General features: G+C 48.9%; 1 long non-coding RNA gene across 1 annotated transcript; it reads left to right on the top strand.

The window, feature by feature from the left end:
- Nucleotides 1-406: 406 nt before the first annotated feature.
- LOC133240626 (uncharacterized) lies at nucleotides 407-10,784 on the top strand. Its single transcript, XR_009734284.1, has 2 exons — nucleotides 407-1,063; nucleotides 10,055-10,784. It is a non-coding gene; the product is annotated as an uncharacterized LOC133240626 (long non-coding RNA).
- Nucleotides 10,785-11,119: the final 335 nt, after the last annotated feature.

Raw genomic sequence — 11,119 nt, 5'->3', positions numbered from 1 at the left:
GCAAGAGTAAAATTTTCTTATTGGACTTTAAAGATAAACAAATACTTTTAATATCAGACTTTCCAAACCTTCTAAATTCATTCATGTTCTCACTTTAGTATCCTCAATCCTAAGCCTGTAATGAGCGTTTTTACCTAATTCAAACACAACTCTGGGGGGTGAATTGGTGGCGGGACTCCACAGACCCCTGGAATTTTGAACTCTTGACAGTTAGATCTCCTTTTACAGAAGTGTTAGCTCCAATGGAACAAGGAGCATATAGTGCCAGATTGCAGGGCTGACAGCGGGGAAAAGACAGTTTATTGATGGTAGAAAAGATCTGCCTTCTGACAAGCAGGCGCCTCTCATGGTGAGGCAAACTGGAAGTGCCTGCAGACGCAGAGCCCCATGTGCTTGGAGAGGATGCTTCAGCCACACTCGTTATCAGCGCAGCCATCAGAAAGGGGTCCTTCCTTGACCTGACTCGTGCTTCCTGTTTCTTTAACTCCCTGTGCTTCGGGGCTGTTCTGCTGAGTTGGACTTCCCTTTGCTTTTCCTAGATCTCCTTGGGGCCTTCTCACAAGGCCCGGCAGCAGGCAGGAAGCAGCGGCGCCATTGGGCAGGTCTGCTCCTGTAACTCCTCTGGCAGCCCTGCGGCTGGGACAGCGCGCTGAGCATCCACTGTCCCTCTCATGGGACCAGAGGTCGGAATGGGGAAGATGGAAGGGCTGCCTTTGCTTTCTTTCACTTCCTTAACTTGAGGGATTTGGAGAGCCCAGGGAGCCTGTGCCCTCCCTGAAGTGATGCATAAAATGCATCTGTGCACAAGCTTTTGTTCAGATAAGAGTAAATGCCCTGGATTCACCCCTTCAGAATATTTTATCTTTGTTCCTAGTCTGTACAGATCCTGTGCTTTGAAGCACAACACCGCTGCAGTGATTTCATCACACTTCCACTGCTGCCGGTCCCTAGTAAACCCAGCTTTCAGAATCAAGAGAAGCTGGTGGCTGACAAGGCTTAAAAACATCCTTTGAAGTTCCTAGAATCAAGAGCACTTGACTGTACTCTACTGGAACATTTTAAGGTATAGTAGTTAGCTTTTCGCTTGTGAGCAGCTAGGTCAAATTGTTTCCAAACAAGAAAACCGAACTAAAGTCTATGTGTCTGACCAGGGTTACAGGACACAAACTACTTTAGGGCGGGTCCCAGGTCAGCCTGAGATTCTGTCATTACCAGGAATCAAAGTAGCAAGGAGCATCTGTGACACAGACCCTAAAAGCGTTTTATTACTGGATAATTTGGGTTGGGACGGTTCCCTAGAGAAGAGAATGGCAACTCACTCCAGTGTTCTTGCCTGGAGAATTCCATGGGCAGAGGAGCCTGGCGGGCTACAGTCTAAGGGATCCCAAAGAGTCGGACACGACTGAGTGACTTTCACTTTCTGTTTTCAGTTTGGATCTACGGAGAGGTAAAGTCTTTTCTGTGGATATTTGTAAATGCTTCCTACAGATCCAGTTATATGGCTTTGTGTTCTTCTGGAATTGCTCCCATGACATTGATCTGGACTTCATACACTTATGTACCAAATTATTCGGTTTTCTGTGCAATGGTGGTAAAACAGTTAAAAAGCAAGTAAACAAGCCAAAGCCCGTGAACTGTTTCAAACAGGCTGAAAGCGCCACCTACTGTCCAATCTGTAGAGGTGCCCGAGGAATGTAGTCTGAGCCTTATGGACTGAGAGCCACAGGAACTAGGATATTAAGGTAAGTTAGACTCACATCTGACTATACTTTCTACTTATATGCTATTTATAACGAGTTATGTAGTTATATTTACACTCTCTCCTGAGCATTCTCAATCTTTGGTTACAGAAAGTAAGATATTGAAAATCACTGAGCTGTGGCAGATGTGAGAAACAGTATCAGGCTATCATATGCTTTCCATGGGTCCCGATTATCCCACACCAAAATGCCTTGAGAGTTCTGGAGCAAAACTGCTCTTTGCCACTTTTATTCCTAGTAACGACTGAGGCCCAGAGCTCCCTGAGTGGCCCCTCCTGAGGGGACTTGACTGTATTTATTTTACATGTTTAAGAGATGACAGAAAAAGAGAAAGCTCTAAAATGGCAAAAGCTTTCAGGTACACCAAAAGGGTGGTTTTTAATGTTGGTTTGAGTGTTTTGTTTTTAATGGAACAATCCATTATAGAACAGGCCAAAATAAGTTTAGAGAATAAAGTGTACTTTTGCTACCTCTGAGAGCTACTAATTGAAATATGTCTTTACTATGGGCCTGGCATCAATTCAGACGTGCCTTGGACAGGTGACTGACTTCCAGGCTGCCTTAAACCCAGCCAGTGTTCAGGGAATGACCCAGTGACTGGAGGGGACAGCAGCGTGCAGCCAGCGTTTCACTGTTTGTGCTGCTCGTGTGCTCTTTCTGTCTCTAGCCCTTCAGCAGATATTCACGCTCTTCTACGCAGCTTATCATTTGTTTGACTCTGAAATACATTGGTTCAGTTTTTATGATAAGCTGGTTCTGTACAATCATATGTAGTGTTTATTTAAATGCAAACAATATACACTCTCGTTCAAGTTCCTCCTGAGTTAAAAGTACACCCAAAAAGAAACTGGATAATTTAGAGTAAAAGTAAAATTTCTCTTTCATCCTTATCAAAGTATCTGTGGTTCACTTGTATATATTCCTCCAGCTTTTTAGAAAACATTTTCAAATATATATTTATTTACACGCAGATAATATATGTTCATTTTTAGTTCAGTTAATCAAATAATGTGTGTTGTTTTACAACTTGCTTTTGTCATGTAACAGTATGACTTTGAGGTGTCACCATTTCCTGTTTGGGGGTTTTCCAGTGGTTTTCAATAGGAATATAAAAATCTTTCTTTAGAACAACATGATTCTGCTATAAGCAAACTAGGTTCATCTAGCATCCACCTTCAGGGAAATTCAGAAATGGCTTTAGTTGCCCTGCGCATCCCACCATCAGGAATGGAGGAAACTATGAGCAAGGAAAGTCTCAGCAATGAACACCAGGCACCCCGTTAACCCAGCGCTAAAGGAGGAGGGCCGGGCGAGGACAGCTCACGGGCTGGGGGAAGGTCTTCTGATGCCTGTGTCTCCAGCCTGGCCGGTAGCAGTCGAGACAATCCAGGAAAGAGAGATGGTAGGCGGAGAACAGTGGAGGGCAGGAAACAGGCCTCCTGGCGGCAAAGCACAAAGGTCTCAGCAGAGCCTGGGGAGGACGAGCGGGTCCTTGGAGAGCCGGCGGAGAGACACCAGGAGGAGGCTCCCTCCCGCTCACCCCACCCCAGAAGGTGCCCACAGGCCTGGCCGGGTGCAGGGTCGCATCCGCTCCCCTCACTTCAGGCTGGTCTTGGGAACACACTTCTTGTTTCACTTGAGTGATTCAATTATGCCTCCCTGTAATTTCAGGTTGGGTCTTCTCTGCCTGCCTTCCCCTCACTTTTCACTCTGGCCTCAGTCTTCATTTTTTTCTGGCAAACAAAATGTGGTCAGCAGGCAGAGTTGACTGCATAAAAGGCAAAGATCTGCCTCTGAGGAGTAATATATACTCATATTGTCATGCTAGTTTATTTATATTTATTAATTTAATTTATTATAACATAATGCTACATAAATGTATGCACATATAATGTAAATAAACATTAAATGTTATGTACTATTATTATTTTAATATAATATTTATATATCAATGATATATGTTAATATTAATAATATATAGGCTGATTTAGTTAACGACACCCCTGGTGAGAAGACTAATGAAGACGAAAAAAGTCAGAAAAAGACAGAAATTTGAAGATCTTTGAGAAAACTTCATGCTCACGATGTAAATGGCGAGACATGCATGAAGGTTCTTGGCCAGGGCTCCTCACAGGCTTCTCCAGGCCCCTGTTATGGTCAGCGGTGAGAGAGGGAGCGAGGATCCGGGCAAAGCCCTCAGGCCGAGGCCTGGCCGAGCCCCCCTCCAGTCTCCTTCCTTCTGTCACCGTGCGTCACCTCCTCACTTACACTAGTGTAAACGAGTGTTATCACTTCTCCCACAGAATGAAGGGTGTGTGTTGCAGGAGAGCTGGAGCGAGCTCACTGGTGACACAAATCTTAAAACTATAGAGAGAGGGAGTTGGAGGGAGGGAGACTGATAAATAGACTTATGTGCCCTGGCTTTAGACTGTAGTGTGAAATTTATATTAAAACTGGTTAGCCTTTAGCTTGTATTCTTATCAGTGCCTGTATTAAACAATTGATCAGTCACCTAAATATCATAGACTCTAAATCATAAACTAGGATTTTAAAATACTGTAGTTTTCTGTGTTACCAAAATGCACTTTTGAAGCCAATGTTCAGATCATCCAGTGTCTTCTCTTTGTGTTTGGTCACACGTTCTCTTTTTTAACTTTACTTTGTATTTGGGGTGTAGCCCGTTAACAAACAGTGTTGTGACAGTTTCAAGTGACACCAAGGGGAACAGTTCAGCCAAACACACACATGCATCCTTTCTCCCCCGAACTCCCCTCCCTTCGAGGCTGCTACATAGCATTGACATCCATGTGCCAAACAGGGAGTCCTTGTTGATTCCTAACCAAAGCGGACATTTGTTGCATCATCAGAGACTCTGTCAGAATCTTTCCCAGAGGTTAGTGAGGAGTTTCCTGGAAAACACTCAGCCCACCCCCTGTTGCCAGAGGAAGAGTGTTTATATACGGGTGTTAGTTTTGGGAGAATTTGGTGAACTGGACCAGCTCGTACAGAGATGGAAACAGCTTGTCACCATCAACACTGTCACCACTCCCCAGTAGGTTCAGCCTCCCCCGAATGCGCCCCGAGTCCTGACCGCTGAGCAGGCCAAGCCCGCTCTCAGCCCCCAGCACCTCCTCCCACAGGGCCCAGCCCACAGGAGTCGGAGGGACTGACCGCTCATCCCCTCCTCCCCCTACCCAATCCTCCCCCTACCCAAGGGCCTGCCCGAGCCAGCTCCCTGCTCTGGTTGAAGGAGGAAGAAGGCCCAGCAGCAGCCCCAGAAGAAGTGCACAGGGGCCCCTCCATTCCCAGGAGTGCAGGCTCATTGTGCAGGGCCTAGGGGACACAGGGGTGGGAGGAGCCTCAGCGCTGGACACTGTGGGAGCTTGTCCACTGAACAGACTCAGGGACTGTCTGTTGGCCATGGGATCTGAGGAACAGGAGAGATTTGGATGGACTGGGGCTAGCTGGGAGGGTTTGCCATGGTCTAAAGCACAGGCTGTGTCTCTCTGGGCTGAAAATGTTAACCACTGAGCACTAGCTCCCACCAAAAGAGGGTATTGGTTAGAGGTGTCCTGAGATGTAAGAGCTTCTTAGGGAGACAAGAGGAGATACTAGGAGGATGTGAAATGCCTTGTAGAGCCTGAACCACACGCCCAGCCTTCTGACCCCAGTTTTGGGAGGTAGCAGTTTCTTATGCATGTCCCTGGTTGCTCAGATGGTAAAGAATACACCTGTAATGTAGGAGACCTGGGTTCGATCTCTGAGTCGAGAAGATCCCTGGAGAAAAATGACAACCCACTCCAGTATTCTTACCTGGAAAATCCCATGGACAAAGGAGCCTGGTGGGCTGCAGTCCATGGGGTCGCAGGGACATGATTGAGAGACTAACACCCTTTCAGGTGAGGGCAGCTGGTTTGCTTGGGCCTGATCAGGGAGGGGCACAGGTGAGTGTTGCTTCTGACAAGTGAAAGAGTCTTTGGGCCTAGAAAAGGAAACAGCAGTCTCAAAGGCCCTTGCTGAGTCATCTAACTTTGGGAAAACAAAACCAAACTTTAGGTCCCGCCCTGATGCTCCAGGCTGGTTGCATCCACCTGGGACTTGTCACCCCTTGTCCAGAGGATTTATCACCCCTGCCCAACTACAAGTGCCATCTCAACTAAAGAATCCCCAAACATCCCGCCTGACTAACATTTCCCTTATCGCTTCCACAAACCTCCCTTTAAATATGAAGCCTCCCTGATCCCTCTCAGGCTCAGCCTGGTCACTAGGCCGACTGCCGCCCCTTCTTGCCTGAATAAAGGTCACCTACTTCTGTTGAGGTTGTCTCTCCTTTTCTGCCTCAGCCCAATCTATACCTTACAACAAGCACTGTCCGAGAGAAAAGGGCAAACAGGTGCCCCCAGGGAGTCAAGACACAGGCTGCTTAGTCAGCAAGACAGCCGTGAGGGGTGGAGTGGGCACCCTGCGGGGCCTCTCCCGCTGTCCCCGGGTGCCCTGCAGTTCCAAGCTTTGGCCTGAATGCATCATAGAGAAGGAGCCTTTGCATTCTACCTATTACGAGTTAACCACTAAAGGAATGTTGACTATAAGCTTGTACATAAAGTCCCATCTCTGGGAGCCCTGCATCCCAGGTAATGAGCACCAAGCTAAAATAATAACTTTGTTTAACTCACAGGAAACTTCATGACCAGACTCACCTGTGAATCATGACAGGGAGGCAGACATTAACACATCTCCTCTGGAGCCTGATGAGAATGAGGAAATATTTGACTTTCCTCCCCCACCACCTTTGAGAATTAATATAAAGGAAGCCTGAATTCTAACTCAGGCAAGATGTGTCCTGGGACAAGGGTCCTGGGCTTCTGAATAAAGTAACTATTCCTTGCCCCAAGAACTCATCTCTCAATTTATTGGCCTGTCATGAGGTGAGCAGGACAAGATTGGACTCAGTTACAGAAGAGCTGACAGTCTTGCTCTTTTTGGGGAAGATTTCCATTTTCATTCATTTAGTCATTCATCGTGTATTTAAGTCCTGCTCAGAGCCAGGCCCTGCCGAACTCACCCTTGGAGCTCAGACTCACCGGGTCCACGACACCTTTCTTGATCCCATGCTCTGCCCGCACCATTTTCTGCCTTAAACAGGAGCCCTCAAGTCTTTAAGCACACTGCGGTGAGCTCTCCAGCTTGTGAGCCCTGTGAGGACCTCGAACAGATGCAGAACGGGGCTCAGAAAATGTGATGATGACCAATAATCAAATCAATGAGCTGGTCAAACACAAACCAGGCTTAGGTCACATTCACCAAAGGACATCTTCTTCTCCCTCCTTCCAGAGACAGAGTTTCAGAGGGACCTTTACCAGGAGCCCAAGGATCTTCTCTGACACTAACCTCATCCAAAACATTAATAGTCTGGGTGGATTTTATTTTCAATTTTATTTCTTTTTACACTTGAAGTCACTTCGTGACTATTCCACTGAATACTGAGTAACTTAATGATCACTTCTGTTGTGTCTGGGCCAAGAAAACCCAATACGCGGGTAGGACACTGAGGAGGAGAAAGTCAGGGGAAAGCGGGGGCCGGGGGGTGAAACAGCAGAGGCAGGAGGCCCCCACCCCTGTTCTCACTGCCCTCCCCACCCCCTTTGTACTTAACCAACCTGACTGTGATTACCGGGGTCCAGATGTCTCCTTGCTAGATGTTCTGTCCTTTAGAGCCAGCTGTAGAGGTCACAGTACAAATCTAAGTTCTGGGGCCCCTGAGTGATCCAGGAGCAGTCACCTGTGCCTTCAGAGGGTCAGTTTCTGACCCACAGTGATGCTCTCCCAGAGTCGGGCATGAGTTGGTGGCCAGCCCTGCTCACCGTGAGATGCTGCAGCTCTTGCTCTGCCCTGAAACCCCTCCCTGCAGCCTGGCTGTGTTCAGGGAACACCTGGACAAAACAGGCATGAGCGAGTAGGAGAGAGTGGGCACTTCAGGGGCAGAAGAGATGCAGAGAAACTTGATTTCACTCTGGCCACTTCCAACTGGTCCCAGCCTAATGCCACTTGTCATACACCCTGAGTGGACACGACCTCCTGGGAGCTCAGAGGACTCTCCTGAGAGCTGGGATGTGGAGCTCTGGAGGATGGGGCTGGGAAGCCCTCCACATGAGGCTGGGGCTCTGGGGTTCTGAAGCTGGCCCGAGGAGTGGAGCTGGGCCTGGCAGGTTTGCAGTGTAGACTGTCGGGTGTCTGGTTGAAGCTGCTGACATCCGTGGTCACAACTCCCTCAGCCATCTGACCATTTCTGATCCCAGCAGTTGAGCAGGGCTGGTCTGGCAGGCATGCAACTGAGACAGGAGCTCAGTGTGGGCGGCTCCTCTGCCTGCCTCTGCTCTCCTCTCTCCTGGTCTCTCTCCTTCTCCACCTCTGCGCCACCCCCACCCACCCCCCCATGTAGTTCTCTTCTTAGGCTGCCATGGGGAGGCCCACGTGGAGTCTGGGTCGGGTGGGTGGTCCGGAGGGTCCCGAGAAGGGGTGTCGTGGCTGGGCTGGTTTCTCTATGCTCGCTGGTGGCTCAGGGTCCATGAGGCAAAGAGGGTCCCTGCACAAAGACGGTTCCTAGTGAAGTAGACTGAGTGACAATGGTAATTTTATATGCTGTGAGTTTTTCACAATTAAAAAGAAAAGAACTCGGGTGTGTGTGTGTGTGTGTGTGTGTATTATAATGGCCTAGAAAGGAAAATTCTCAAGTCAAACAGAGGAATGAATCGTGTGCTAAACATAGATGAGTCTCAAAGACAGCACCACGTGTAAGAAACCAGCATACGTGGCCACAGTTGTACAAATCCATGTACTTTAGATATGCAGAATAGGCAAATCATTAGGGTCAAAGAGCACACAGACAATTGCTGAAAGCTGGGGGAAGGTGGAAGGGGAAGTGCCTGTTTGGTGGGTAGTGGCTTTCTCTGTGAGGAGATGAAGTGCTCTGATTTAGATAGCCATGATAGCAGCACAGCTTTGCACACAGATGATGAATCACTGAGCTGCACATTTTACAGAGTAAATTTTATGATATGTGAATTAGATTCCAACTTAAACATTGTGATTGATAGAGGATTGGTTTTTTTTTTTTTTAAGAATTCACACAAGAAACACATCTTATCCTGAGTTTTGTTTGGTTCTTACCCTTCTAACATCTGTAGGCAAACAAACATCTGGACAGGGATGAGGATTCAGGTTTCCTCCTTCAGGGACTGACTTCTCTGAGCTTCCCTTCATCACCAAACAACGAGGATCCTCAGCCTCCACAGGAGCTGCTTTCCATATTCCTACCATCCCCTCTCCTTCTCCTCCCCCTGCTCTGACAGGCTTCCTCCCTCCAGCTCTGCCTCCTGAGTTCAGTCTGGGCTCCTCTCACCAGCGCTCTTGCTGGGCTCCTGACCCCCCTCTGATTGCAGCCTCTCTGCCCTCCTGTTCACTTTCTCCCTGTGATAACTGATCTGCTTTAACTGCAGTTCTGAACATGTGTGTTCTCTACTCACAGCATCTGAGTGGCTCCCACTTCCCAGGAAGGATAGTGGCATCCCAGGCCAGGCTCTAAATGCCTTTCACTCTCTCTCCCCTGCCCCCTTCCTCTGCCAGCCCTCACCCCCTGCGTCCACCCCGCAGTCCACACCAACTTTGACATCATCCAGGAGTTGAGATGAACGCTCTGCCTTCACATCTGCCTTTCTGGGGGAACTGGCTCTCTGTTGCACCTACCACTGGCCCCGGCTCTGGATTCCTGGCTGCTGAACTGCATTCCTCTGAGTCCTTGGCTTGAAAACCATCTGCTCTGCTGATTTTCCTGACTCCCTTGGGCTGTGTTGTAACTCCTTGTCTTTCTTCTGGTCCTGTGTGCCTTTTCTCAGTGAGCATGTGCCACATGGTGGGGCACTTCCGTCTTGTCTGATGCCCCTCTTAGGCCCAGGGCTTCCTGAGGACAGGAATCCAGGCCCCACGACTCTCCACGACTCTCTGAGGCCCGGAGGTGCTCACTGCTCACCTGCACGGTGACTGAAGGCTGTGGCTCCCCCGTCAGGCTTGCAGGGCCATCTGTGTCTCATCTCAGGCACTGTCCGTGCTGTGGGGGAGCAGCTTTCACTCCAAGAAAGCCCCCTGCGCTCTTGTTGCAGAGACAGGCTCTGGGAGGCCCGGGCGTCAGGGGTTGTGGCTCCGGGCTCTACAGGAGCAATGGTCGTGGTGCGCGGACTTAGCTGCTCCACAGCGTGTGGGATTTTTCTTGATCAAACCTATGTCTCTTGCATTGGCAGGCAGATTCTTTACCACTGAGTCAGCAGGGATGCCTGAGATTACACATTTCTGACTTCTGCCAATTTTGCTGAGGCCCAAGGACCGTTGAAGTATAAAGAAACACCCAAGAGCAGCCGGGCCGCTTGTCTTACACACGTGGAAGCCGACACCAGCGAAGCGCACAGATGGTGTCCCTCGGCGCGTGGCGCAGCTCGGGCCGGGGTCCTCACTCCACGTCCAGGGTCTCTCCTGAGCCCACCGCTTCCTCCCCCAGGTCAGAGGAGAGCACCGGGACCCACGCCAGGCCTCTCAGGGTCTGTGAGCCCCGGGAGGCATGGCTGAGTGTCTGGGGGTCAGACAGAGCCTTTATCAGAGGGGCTGAGAGGGGCGGGAGCTTGGCAGGCTCCTCTCTTGTGGCCCAGCTGTGCCTTCTGCAGGCTCACTTTCTACTCCTCATGGTGACCAATAATTTATAGCTTCCCAAGGAGGGCCCTTCCATATTTTAACAAGTGTAGTGAAGGGTCCTTCCTGTCATTGTATATTTTATTTGCCACCAGAGCTTTGAACAAGCAGTGACACACTCCGTCAAGCCCTCATGTAATTGTAGACACTTCCAAGAAGGGTTCAAGATAAAACTTAAAAAAAAAAAGCTCCTAGGCAATTGAACCACTTGAGCTGTGACATAAAATCATTTCCTTTAATCTAGTTTATTCATTGTGGATAGCACTCCAAAATAATACTTTAAAAGTCACCATGGTCTTTTGGCCTTTATTTCTGAAGGTCTTTGCTGGTGGGCCCCATTTGTCTGAGGAGATCGGTATATGAACATGAAACAGCATCATTTCCAGTCTGATGAAAGTTGCCATTTTCCTCTTCTCTGCAAAGGAAACACCACCTCGGCTCACCCCACAGCTATTTCACAGTGTCAGAAATGGAGACCAAAAAAGCCCCTGTGCTGTACTCATAAGTGTAACTGGATCCCTTAGAAACCAGCCAGCTAATCTCCACCCTCAGGAGCATTAATACCTTGCTACTCAAAGTGCAGCCAGGGGTCTGCAGGAATTGGCATTTCCTGGGAGCTTGTG

The sequence above is a fragment of the Bos javanicus genome, chromosome 28 (assembly GCF_032452875.1).
Source record: "Bos javanicus breed banteng chromosome 28, ARS-OSU_banteng_1.0, whole genome shotgun sequence".
Lineage (NCBI taxonomy): Eukaryota > Metazoa > Chordata > Mammalia > Artiodactyla > Bovidae > Bos > Bos javanicus.
This window is presented reverse-complemented; position numbering and strand designations above follow the sequence as displayed.